Below are 12111 nucleotides of genomic sequence, written 5' to 3'. Positions count from 1 at the left end.
ACCAAAGCTCAAGCCGGCAGTGCCAGTAGAACAACACAAGTGCAAGGGATTGTCTCTCCAAGATGGAGACACTGCCTCAGACTATGTCTCGTGAGAGGTGGAGGGAGACCAAGAGCTGATTATTAGATGCGTGGGGATAAGAGGAACATAACTCAGGTGAACAGATTCTGGATAGTGATGCTATAGCTAGGATCAGCAACGTTACAGGGGAAAGGATAGGAAAATAATTAGGTGACAGAAGTATAGAAGTGGCTACAAGGGGGTGTGTCTCTTAAGAGGGCCGAAAGATACACTGAAGGCGAAGGTGAAGTAAAAGAAGAAAGAAAGATCAAAGGAAGTCGACAGTGATTGAGAGAAAACTCACAAAGGCAAATTGAGCAAAAGACAAAGCCTGGGGAGTTAGACTACTTCAATGCAAATTTACACCGCAGATTAGCATGACAACTGACTGGATTGGTCGCGGGTTCAATCCCCGTATGGGCCAGGTTGCATTTTTTCTCTCAACTAAACTCTTTTTTTCTCATTTAATCAAGCTCTTATAAATCCATACACTCTGTTGCTCCAGTATACGTTCACTTTCCATTAGTCCTTCTTTTGCCACTGCTGACCAAAGCTCAAGCCGCAGCGCCAGTAGAAAAACACAAGTGCAAGGGATTGTCTCTCCAAGATGGAGACACTGCCTCAGACTATGTCTCGTGAGAGGTGGAGGGAGACCAAGAGCTGATTATTAGATGCGTGGGGATAAGAGGAACATAACTCAGGTGAACAGATTCTGGATAGTGATGCTATAGCTAGGATCAGCAACGTTACAGGGGAAAGGATAGGAAAATAATTAGGTGACAGAAGTATAGAAGTGGCTACAAGGGGGTGTGTCTCTTAAGAGGGCCGAAAGATACACTGAAGGCGAAGGTGAAGTAAAAGAAGAAAGAAAGATCAAAGGAAGTCGACAGTGATTGAGAGAAAACTCACAAAGGCAAATTGAGCAAAAGACAAAGCCTGGGGAGTTAGACTACTTCAATGCAAATTTACGCCGCAGATGAGCATGACAACTGACCCTTGTACAGTGGTGCTGAAACAATTTTCAGTGTGGGGGTGCTGCCATCAAAGGGCTTCTGAAAATCCAGGAATCATACAAAGAACAAGTCCTGCGGAATGAGCCACGCACATTCAGAAAGAATGGTGGTGCGTTGGTTACTTATTGGAAATCTTCATTAGCCTTAGTCCATTGCGTCCTTGTGACAGTCATTACAAAGTAAGGTGATGTCACCTTCCAACAGGAAGAAAGAACAGGAGGATCCTTAAATGCTAGCCCCATGCACCCAACCTGGGTGCCAAGCCCTTGCCAAAGGACTGATAGGAAGGTGGGCAGGATGTAATGTTTGTGACAAAGACAAGATGGACTAAGGGTAATGCAGAGTTCAAAACATTGGTACTCAAATGCAAAACAGAAAAATTATTAAGCCATAATGCTTGACAAATGTATGCTCTGAGGACCAAGTAGCCACCCTAGGAATTTCCTAGATTGTTACTCACTGGAATTCAACCCAGGAGGTGGCCATTCCTCTCGTAGACCATCCCTGAACTGGAAGATATTCTAAAAAGCCTTGCAAAGCCAGAAAAATTGACAACTTAATCCATCTACTCAGAGTCATAAAAGTCACCTTCTTGTCTTTTCCAGGCTGTCCAAAAGTCACAAACAAGGAGTCGGTTTTCCTGAACTGCAGAGGCCTGGTGACATAAATGAAAAGAGCTCTTTAAACATCAAGTGTATTCAGCAAATGTTCCTCCGGAGAGGAAGGAGAGGGAATGAAAGAAGGAAGAATTATTTCCTAAGATCTATCAAAAATAGACTTAACCTTTGCAGCAAAGGTAAGGCTAGGCCTTAAAGTTACCCCATCTTCCAAAGTATCAACTGAAGAGAGGACAGCATTTTAAGGCTCCCAGCTCCCCAATTGTTCTCAGGAAGGTGATAGGAAATAGGAAAATAACTTTATAGGAAACAATCTTTATGTCTACAGTGTCCAGATCCTCAAAGAGATAAAATTGCAAAGCCTATAAAAGAGTAGGAAGATTCTGAGTTGGAGAAAAGGGATTTTTCAACTGGTCTTACAATTGACAAAAGATCAGAACAGTCTAGACACCAAAGATTGTAACATCGACGAAGGTACAGAAAAGTCCCTAAAAACCTTTATCGCAAAGCAATGAGCTTTCAGAGTGGAAAGAGATTCGACTGAAACCCATTCAGAAGAAAATGCAAAATAGCAGACAAACTACAGGTAGGTGCCAAAAAATCATGAGCAGAACATCACGTCTCAAAAGACTTCCAGTTCTTTGAGTTAGACTTCGAAGTAGAAGGCCTGCTGGAGTGCTGAATTAATTCCACTAAGGAAGAGGAAAGACCCTTTGCTAGCAGTACAGACTTCTCAACCTCCAAAGCGATAGAGTGAGTTGGAGCAAGAAGGTCAGGGACGACGTTCTGAGAGAGACACACGTGAGCAGTACTCAAGGAGGTAGAAGAGCCAGGGGTTCAGAAGAGGAAACCATGACATCTCTGGCCAATAAGGGCCCACAAGAATAAAGTTCCCTCCCCCTGCTGAGACTTGAAGAGATCCATCTGGATCAATAAAAAGTGGGGGAATGTATAAAGGAGACTTCTCAGCCACTTTATCACCAATACGTCCACTACCTAGGCTCCTTGTTCCGGAAGCCTGGATCAGAATCGACAAAGATGAGCATTGTCCTTGGTTGAAAAGAGATCCAGAAAGGGTTTCACAAACTCTCGGCATATCTCTCAAAACAACGACCTAGATAACGTCAACTCCAGCAAAATTGGAAAACCTCCAGCTGTCTGCCATCACATTGTCGGTGCCCTTGATGTGTACTGCCGACGTGTGCAACAGGTTGATCTCTGCCCAATAACCCAATTGTTCTGCTATTGCATTGAGGGATTTTGAATGCATACTTCACTGTCGGTTAATGTAAAAGACAGCTACCTTATTCTCTGTCTTTACTAGCACATTTTTTTGAGACAGATGATGATGGGAAAACTTCAAAGCCCTGAAGATTACCATCAACTCCATCTATTTCCATGACCTCCGACTCTCTAGGAAAGACCACTTGAATCGACAGGATCAGTCCAACACAGTAGCTCTCCAGCCAGGTTTGCTGCCATCTGTTGCGAGGATTCAGGAGCATCCAGGTATATTAGTGTCCACTTAGACCAGTGGTCTTCAAACTCTTTAATGCTGCATCCACCCAATGGGGAAAAAAAACATTGGTGCCTCCCCTCTGAATTGTCCACAATTCTTCTATTAAATTGACACTGTTTAAATATGTCTAGACCTATTTAAACATTGCAGTTAAGTTCTGTTACTGTTTTAAAAATGCAATCAAATACATGACCCCAAATATACTATTCTGGTCAGGCCTGCCCTACTAACCAATTGCAGCGTCATGCTCTGCTGAGTAAACTGATATCACAACAGTGAGGAATGCACAGGCCGGGTGGTGCCCGGCGCACAAAAGCGCGCCTTCTTGTGTTGTACGTCTCTTCGCGCAAACGCAAACTCAGATTTCCTGCACTGTGGTCGGCAGGAGAGACATGGGAAGGCGCAGTAGGGAAGGCTTGAGCAACGAACCGTTGGCTATGTTTTGTTGTTACTTTGTTGACATGAGCTCAAGTAATTTGAAGCAGAAGGAACGACTAGACCTAAAAAAAACTCTCTTACCTCCAACGCCGAATAACCACTATAATTATAATATCTCAAAAGCAGCTGGCCTTGTAAACTTAATGAGCAAGCAAGCCGATGCATTTTGGGTTTTGTTGTAAAAGAATAAAAATACTATCCATCCTTTCCTTTTTTTCCGGCAACAAGCGATGTTACAAAGATATCACAGTACACAGTGAGATTGAGTGAAAGACGAGGCACTGAGGCTGGCGTGCAGCACTCCACAGCTCTTGTTATTGATATCCAGACAGGGGGCGGAAGGATAAAAGTATGAAGGAATTGCGATAGTGAGACCTACTCTTCTATCTATCTGCATTACATGGAAAAAGGACAAATTTAGTACTCATGGCCGGTTAGCTCAGTTGGTTAGAGCGTGGTGCTAATAATGCCAAGGTTGCGGGTTCAATCCCCGTACGGGCCAGGTTGCATATTTTCTCTCAACTAAACTCTTTTTTTCTCATTTAATCAAGCTCTTATAAATCCATACACTCTGTTGCTCCAGTATACGTTCACTTTCCATTAGTCCTTCTTTTGCCACTGCTGACCAAAGCTCAAGCCGGCAGTGCCAGTAGAACAACACAAGTGCAAGGGATTGTCTCTCCAAGATGGAGACACTGCCTCAGACTATGTCTCGTGAGAGGAGGAGGGAGACCAAGAGCTGATTATTAGATGCGTGGGGATAAGAGGAACATAACTCAGGTGAACAGATTCCGGATAGTGATGCTATAGCTAGGATCAGCAATGTTACAGGGGAAAGGATAGGAAAATATTTAGGTGACAGAAGTATAGAAGTGGCTACAAGGGGGTGTGTCTCTTAAGAGGGCCGAAAGATACACTGAAGGCGAAGGTGAAGTAAAAGAAGAAAGAAAGATCAAAGGAAGTCGACAGTGATTGAGAGAAAACTCACAAAGGCAAATTGAGCAAAAGACAAAGCCTGGGGAGTTAGACTACTTCAATGCAAATTTACGCCGCAGATTAGCATGACAACTGACCCTTGTACAGTGGTGCTGAAACAATTTTCAGTGTGGGGGTGCTGCCATAAAAGGGCTTCTGAAAATCCAGGAATCATACAAAGAACAAGTCCTGCGGAATGAGCCACGCACATTCAGAAAGAATGGTGATGCGTTGGTTACTTATTGGTAATCTTCATTAGCCTTAGTCCATTGCGTCCTTGTGACAGTCATTACAAAGTAAGGTGATGTCACCTTCCAACAGGAAGAAAGAACAGGAGGATCCTTAAATGCTAGCCCCATGCACCCAACCTGGGTGCCAAGCCCTTGCCAAAGGACTGATGGGAAGGTGGGCAGGATGTAATGTTTGTGACAAAGTCAAGATGGACTAAGGGTAATGCAGAGTTCAAAACATTGGTACTCAAATGCAAAACAGAAAAATTATTAAGCCCTAATGCTTGACAAATGTATGATCTGAGGACCAAGTAGCCACCCTAGGAATTTCCTAGATTGTTACTCACTGGAATTCAACCCAGGAGGTGGCCATTCCTCTCGTAGACCATCCCTGAACTGGAAGATATTCTAAAAAGCCTTGCAAAGCCAGATAAATTGACAACTTAATCCACCTACTCAGAGTCATAAAAGTCACCTTCTTGTCTTTTCCAGGCTGTCCAAAAGTCACAAACAAGGAGTCGGTTTTCCTGAACTGCAGAGGCCTGGTGACATAAATGAAAAGAGCTCTTTAAACATCAAGTGTATTCAGAAAATGTTCCTCCGGAGAAGAAGGAGAGGGAATGAAAGAAGGAAGAATTATTTCCTAAGATCTATCAAAAATAGACTTAACCTTTGCAGCAAAGGTAAGGCTAGGCCTTAATGTTACCCCATCTTCCAAAGTATCAAATGAAGAGAGGACAGCATTTTAAGGCTCCCAGCTCCCCAATTGTTCTCAGCAAGGTGATAGGAAATAGGAAAATAACTTTATAGGAAACAATCTTTATGTCTACAGTATCCAGATCCTCAAAGAGATAAAATTGCAAAGCCTATAAAAGAGTAGGAAGATTCTGAGTTGGGGAAAAGGGATTTTTCAACTGGTCTTACAATTGACAAAAGATCAGAACAGTCTAGACACCAAAGATTGTAACATCGACGAAGGTACAGAAAAGTCCCTAAAAACCTTTATTGCAAAGCAATGAGCTTTCAGAGTGGAAAGAGATTCAAGTGAAACCCATTCAGAAGAAAATGCAAAATAGCAGACAAACTACAGGTAGGTGCCAAAATATCATGAGCAGAACATCACGTCTCAAAAGACTTCCAGTTCCTTGAGTAAGACTTCGAAGTAGAAGGCCTGCTGGAGTGCTGAATTAACTCCACTAAGGAAGAGGAAAGACCCTTTGCTAGCAGTCCAGACTTCTCAACCTCCAAAGCGATAGAGTGAGTTGGAGCAAGAAGGTCAGGGACGACGTTCTGAGAGAGACACACTTGAGCAGTACTCAAGGAGGTAGAGGAGCCAGGGGTTCAGAAGAGGAAACCATGACATCTTTGGCCAATAAGGGCCCACAAGAATAAAGTTCCCTCCCCCCTGCTGAGACTTGAAGAGAACCATCTGGATCAATAAAAAGTGGGGGAATGTATAAAGGAGACTTCTCAGCCACTTTATCACCAATACGTCCACTACCTAGGCTCCTTGTTCCGGAAGCCTGGATCAGAATCGACAAAGATGAGCATTGTCCTTGTTTGAAAAGAGATCCAGAAAGGGTTTCACAAACTCTCGGCATATCTCTCAAAACAACGACCTGGATAACGTCAACTCCAGCAAATTTGGAAACCTCCAGCTGTCTGCCATCACATTGTCGGTGCCCTTGATGTGTACTGCCGACGTGTGCAACAGGTTGATCTCTGCCCAATAACCCAATTGTTCTGCTATTGCATTGAGGGATTTTGAATGCATGCTTCACTGTTGGTTAATGTAAAAGACAGCTACCTTATTCTCTGTCTTTACTAGCACATTTTTTTGAGACAGATGATGATGGGAAAACTTCAAAGCCCTGAAGATTACCATCAACTCCATCTATTTCCATGACCTCCGACTCTCTAGGAAAGACCACTTGAATCGACAGGATCAGTCCAACACAGTAGCTCTCCAGCCAGGTTTGCTGGCATCTGTTGCGAGGATTCAGGAGCATCCAGGTATATTAGTGTCCACTTAGACCAGTGGTCTTCAAACTCTTTAATGCCGCATCCACCCAATGGGAAAAAAAAACATTGGTGCCTCCCCTCTGAATTGTCCACAATTCTTCTATTAAATTGACACTGTTTAAATATGTCTAGACCTATTTAAACATTGCAGTTAAGTTCTGTTACTGTTTTAAAAATGCAATCAAATACATGACCCCAAATATACTATTCTGGTCAGGCCTGCCCTACTAACCAATTGCAGCGTCATGCTCTGCTGAGTTAACTGATCTCACGACAGTGAGGAATGCACAGGCCGGGTGGTGCCCGGCGCACAAAAGCGCGCCTTCTTGTGTTGTACGTCTCTTCGCGCAAATGCAAACTCAGATTTCCTGCACTGTGGTCGGCAGGAGAGACATGGGAAGGCGCAGTAGGGAAGGCTTGAGCAACGAACCGTTGGCTATGTTTTGTTGTTACTTTGTTGACAGGAGCTCAAGTAATTTGAAGCAGAAGGAACGACCACACCTAAAAAAAACTCTCTTACCTCCAACGCCAAATAACCACTATAATTATAATATCTCAAAAGCAGCTGGCCTTGTAAACTTAATGAGCAAGCAAGCCGATGCATTTTGGGTTTTGTTGTAAAAGAATAAAAATACTATCCATCCTTTCCTTTTTTTCCGGCAACAAGCGATGTTACAAAGATATCACAGCACACAGTGAGATTGAGTGAAAGACGAGGCACTGAGGCTGGCGTGCAGCACTCCACAGCTCTTGTTATTGAAATCCAGACAGGGGGCGGAAGGAGAAAAGTATGAAGGAATTGCGATAGTGAGACCAACTCTTCTATCTATCTGCATTACATGGAAAAAGGATATATTTAGTACTCATGGCCGGTTAGCTCAGTTGGTTAGAGTGTAGTGCTAATAACGCCAAGGTCGCGGGTTCTATCCCTGTACGGGCCAGGTTGCATTTTTTCTCTCAACTAAACTCTTTTTTTCTCATTTAATCAAGCTCTTATAAATCCATACACTCTGTTGCTCCAGTATACGTTCACTTTCCATTAGTCCTTCTTTTGCCACTGATGACCAAAGCTCAAGCCGGCAGTGCCAGTAGAACAACACAAGTGCAAGGGATTGTCTCTCCAAGATGGAGACACTGCCTCAGACTATGTCTCGTGAGAGGTGGAGGGAGACCAAGAGCTGATTATTTGATGCGTGGGGATAAGTGGAACATAACTCAGGTGAACAGATTCTGGATAGTGATGCTATAGCTAGGATCAGCAACGTTACAGGGGAAAGGATAGGAAAATAATTAGGTGACAGAAGTATAGAAGTGGCTACAAGGGGGTGTGTCTCTTAAGAGGGCAGAAAGATACACTGAAGGCGAAGGTGAAGTAAAAGAAGAAAGAAAGATCAAAGGAAGTCGACAGTGATTGAGAGAAAACTCACAAAGGCAAATTGAGCAAAAGACAAAGCCTGGGGAGTTAGACTACTTCAATGCAAATTTACGCCGCAGATGAGCATGACAACTGACCCTTGTACAGTGGTGCTGAAACAATTTTCAGTGTGGGGGTGCTGCCATCAAAGGGCTTCTGAAAATCCAGGAATCATACAAAGAACAAGTCCTGCAGAATGAGCCACGCACATTCAGAAAGAATGGTGATGCGTTGGTTACTTATTGGTAATCTTCATTAGCCTTAGTCCATTGCGTCCTTGTGACAGTCATTACAAAGTAAGGTGATGTCACCTTCCAACAGGAAGAAAGAACAGGAGGATCCTTAAATGCTAGCCCCATGCACCCAACCTGGGTGCCAAGCCCTTGCCAAAGGACTGATGGGAAGGTGGGCAGGATGTAATGTTTGTGACAAAGACAAGATGGACTAAGGGTAATGCAGAGTTCAAAACATTGGTACTCAAATGCAAAACAGAAAAATTATTAAGCCATAATGCTTGACAAATGTATGCTCTGAGGACCAAGTAGCCACCCTAGGAATTTCCTAGATTGTTACTCACTTGGAATTCAACCCAGGAGGTGGCCATTCCTCTCGTAGACCATCCCTGAACTGGAAGATATTCTAAAAAGCCTTGCAAAGCCAGAAAAATTGACAACTTAATCCACCTACTCAGAGTCATAAAAGTCACCTTCTTGTCTTTTCCAGGCTGTCCAAAAGTCACAAACAAGGAGTCGGTTTTCCTGAACTGCAGAGGCCTGGTGACATAAATGAAAAGAGCTCTTTAAACATCAAGTGTATTCAGCAAATGTTCCTCCGGAGAAGAAGGAGAGGGAATGAAAGAAGGAAGAATTATTTCCTAAGATCTATCAAAAATAGACTTAACCTTTGCAGCAAAGGTAAGGCTAGGCCTTAAAGTTACCCCATCCTCCAAAGTATCAAATGAAGAGAGGACAGCATTTTAAGGCTCCCAGCTCCCCAATTGTTCTCAGCAAGGTGATAGGAAATAGGAAAATAACTTTATAGGAAACAATCTTTATGTCTACAGTATCCAGATCCTCAAAGAGATAAAATTGCAAAGCCTATAAAACAGTAGGAAGATTCTGAGTTGGGGAAAAGGGATTTTTCAACTGGTCTTACAATTGACAAAAGATCAGAACAGTCTAGACACCAAAGATTGTAACATCGACGAAGGTACAGAAAAGTCCCTAAAAACCTTTATTGCAAAGCAATTAGCTTTCAGAGTGGAAAGAGATTCAAGTGAAACCCATTCAGAAGAAAATGCAAAATAGCAGACAAACTACAGGTAGGTGCCAAAAGATCATGAGCAGAACATCACGTCTCAAAAGACTTCCAGTTCCTTGAGTAAGACTTCGAAGTAGAAGGGCTGCTGGAGTGCTGAATTAACTCCACTAAGGAAGAGGAAAGACCCTTTGCTAGCAGTCCAGACTTCTCAACCTCCAAAGCGATAGAGTGAGTTGGAGCAAGAAGGTCAGGGACGACGTTCTGAGAGAGACACACTTGAGCAGTACTCAAGGAGGTAGAAGAGCCAGGGGTTCAGAAGAGGAAACCATGACATCTCTGGCCAATAAGGGCCCACAAGAATAAAGTTCCCTCCCCCCTGCTGAGACTTGAAGAGAACCATCTGGATCAATAAAAAGTGGGGGAATGTATAAAGGAGACTTCTCAGCCACTTTATCACCAATACGTCCACTACCTAGGCTCCTTGTTCCGGAAGCCTGGATCAGAATCGACAAAGATGAGCATTGTCCTTGTTTGAAAAGAGATCCAGAAAGGGTTTCACAAACTCTCGGCATATCTCTCAAAACAACGACCTGGATAACGTCAACTCCAGCAAATTTGGAAACCTCCAGCTGTCTGCCATCACATTGTCGGTGCCCTTGATGTGTACTGCCGACGTGTGCAACAGGTTGATCTCTGCCCAATAACCCAATTGTTCTGCTATTGCATTGAGGGATTTTGAATGCATGCTTCACTGTTGGTTAATGTAAAAGACAGCTACCTTATTCTCTGTCTTTACTAGCACATTTTTTTGAGACAGATGATGATGGGAAAACTTCAAAGCCCTGAAGATTACCATCAACTCCATCTATTTCCATGACCTCTGACTCTCTAGGAAAGACCACTTGAATCGACAGGATCAGTCCAACACAGTAGGTTTCCAGCCAGGTTTGCTGGCATCTGTTGCGATGATTCAGGAGCATCCAGGTATATTAGTGTCCACTTAGACCAGTGGTCTTAAAACTCTTTAATGCCGCATCCACCCAATGGGAAAAAAAAACATTGGTGCCTCCCCTCTGAATTGTCCACAATTCTTCTATTAAATTGACACTGTTTAAATATGTCTAGACCTATTTAAACATTGCAGTTAAGTTCTGTTACTGTTTTAAAAATGCAATCAAATACAAGACCCCAAATATACTATTCTGGTCAGGCCTGCCCTACTAACCAATTGCAGCCTCATGCTCTGCTGAGTAAACTGATCTCACGACAGTGAGGAATGCATAGGCCGGGTGGTCCCCGGCGCACAAAAGCGCGCCTTCTTGTGTTGTACGTCTCTTCGCGCAAATGCAAACTCAGATTTCCTGCACTGTGGTCGGCAGGAGAGACATGGGAAGGCGCAGTAGGGAAGGCTTGAGCAACGAACCGTTGGCTATGTTTTGTTGTTACTTTGTTGACATGAGCTCAAGTAATTTGAAGCAGAAGGAACGGCCAGACCTAAAAAAAACTCTCTTACCTCCAACGCCGAATAACCACTATAATTATAATATCTCAAAAGCAGCTGGCCTTGTAAACTTAATGAGCAAGCAAGCCGATGCATTTTGGGTTTTGTTGTAAAAGAATAAAAATACTATCCATCCTTTCCTTTTTTTCCGGCAACAAGCGATGTTACAAAGATATCACAGCACACAGTGAGATTGAGTGAAAGAAGAGGCACTGAGGCTGGCGTGCAGCACTCCACAGCTCTTGTTATTGAAATCCAGACAGGGGGCGGAAGGAGAAAAGTATGAAGGAATTGCGCTAGTGAGACCAACTCTTCTATCTATCTGCATTACATGGAAAAAGGATATATTTAGTACTCATGGCCGGTTAGCTCAGTTGGTTAGAGCGTGGTGCTAATAACGCCGCGGTCGCGGGTTCAATCCCTGTATGGGCCAGGTTGCATTTTTTCTCTCAACTAAACTCTTTTTTCTCATTTAATCAAGCTCTTATAAATCCATACACTCTGTTGCTCCAGTATACGTTCACTTTCCATTAGTCCTTCTTTTGCCACTGCTGACCAAAGCTCAAGCCGGCAGTGCCAGTAGAACAACACAAGTGCAAGGGATTGTCTCTCCAAGATGGAGACACTGCCTCAGACTATGTCTCGTGAGAGGTGGAGGGAGACCAAGAGCTGATTATTAGATGCGTGGGGATAAGAGGAACATAACTCAGGTGAACAGATTCTGGATAGTGATGCTACAGCTAGGATCAGCAACGTTACAGGGGAAAGGATAGGAAAATAATTAGGTGACAGAAGTATAGAAGTGGCTACAAGGGGGTGTGTCTCTTAAGAGGGCCGAAAGATACACTGAAGGCGAAGGTGAAGTAAAAGAAGAAAGAAAGATCAAAGGAAGTCGACAGCGATTGAGAGAAAACTCACAAAGGCAAATTGAGCAAAAGACAAGGCCTGGGGAGTTAGACTACTTCAATGCAAATTTACGCCGCAGATTAGCATGACAACTGACCCTTGTACAGTGGTGCTGAAACAATTTTCAATGTGGGGGTGCTGCCATCAAAGGGCTTC

General features: G+C 43.5%; 1 non-coding gene across 1 annotated transcript; it reads left to right on the top strand.

Moving 5' to 3' along the window:
• Window positions 1-4075: 4075 nt before the first annotated feature.
• On the top strand, window positions 4076-4149 carry TRNAI-AAU (transfer RNA isoleucine (anticodon AAU)). Its single transcript has one exon. It is a non-coding gene; the product is annotated as a tRNA-Ile (tRNA).
• Window positions 4150-12111: the final 7962 nt, after the last annotated feature.

The sequence above is a fragment of the Pleurodeles waltl genome, chromosome 12, assembly GCF_031143425.1.
Source record: "Pleurodeles waltl isolate 20211129_DDA chromosome 12, aPleWal1.hap1.20221129, whole genome shotgun sequence".
NCBI classification, from domain to species: domain Eukaryota; kingdom Metazoa; phylum Chordata; class Amphibia; order Caudata; family Salamandridae; genus Pleurodeles; species Pleurodeles waltl.
This window is presented reverse-complemented; position numbering and strand designations above follow the sequence as displayed.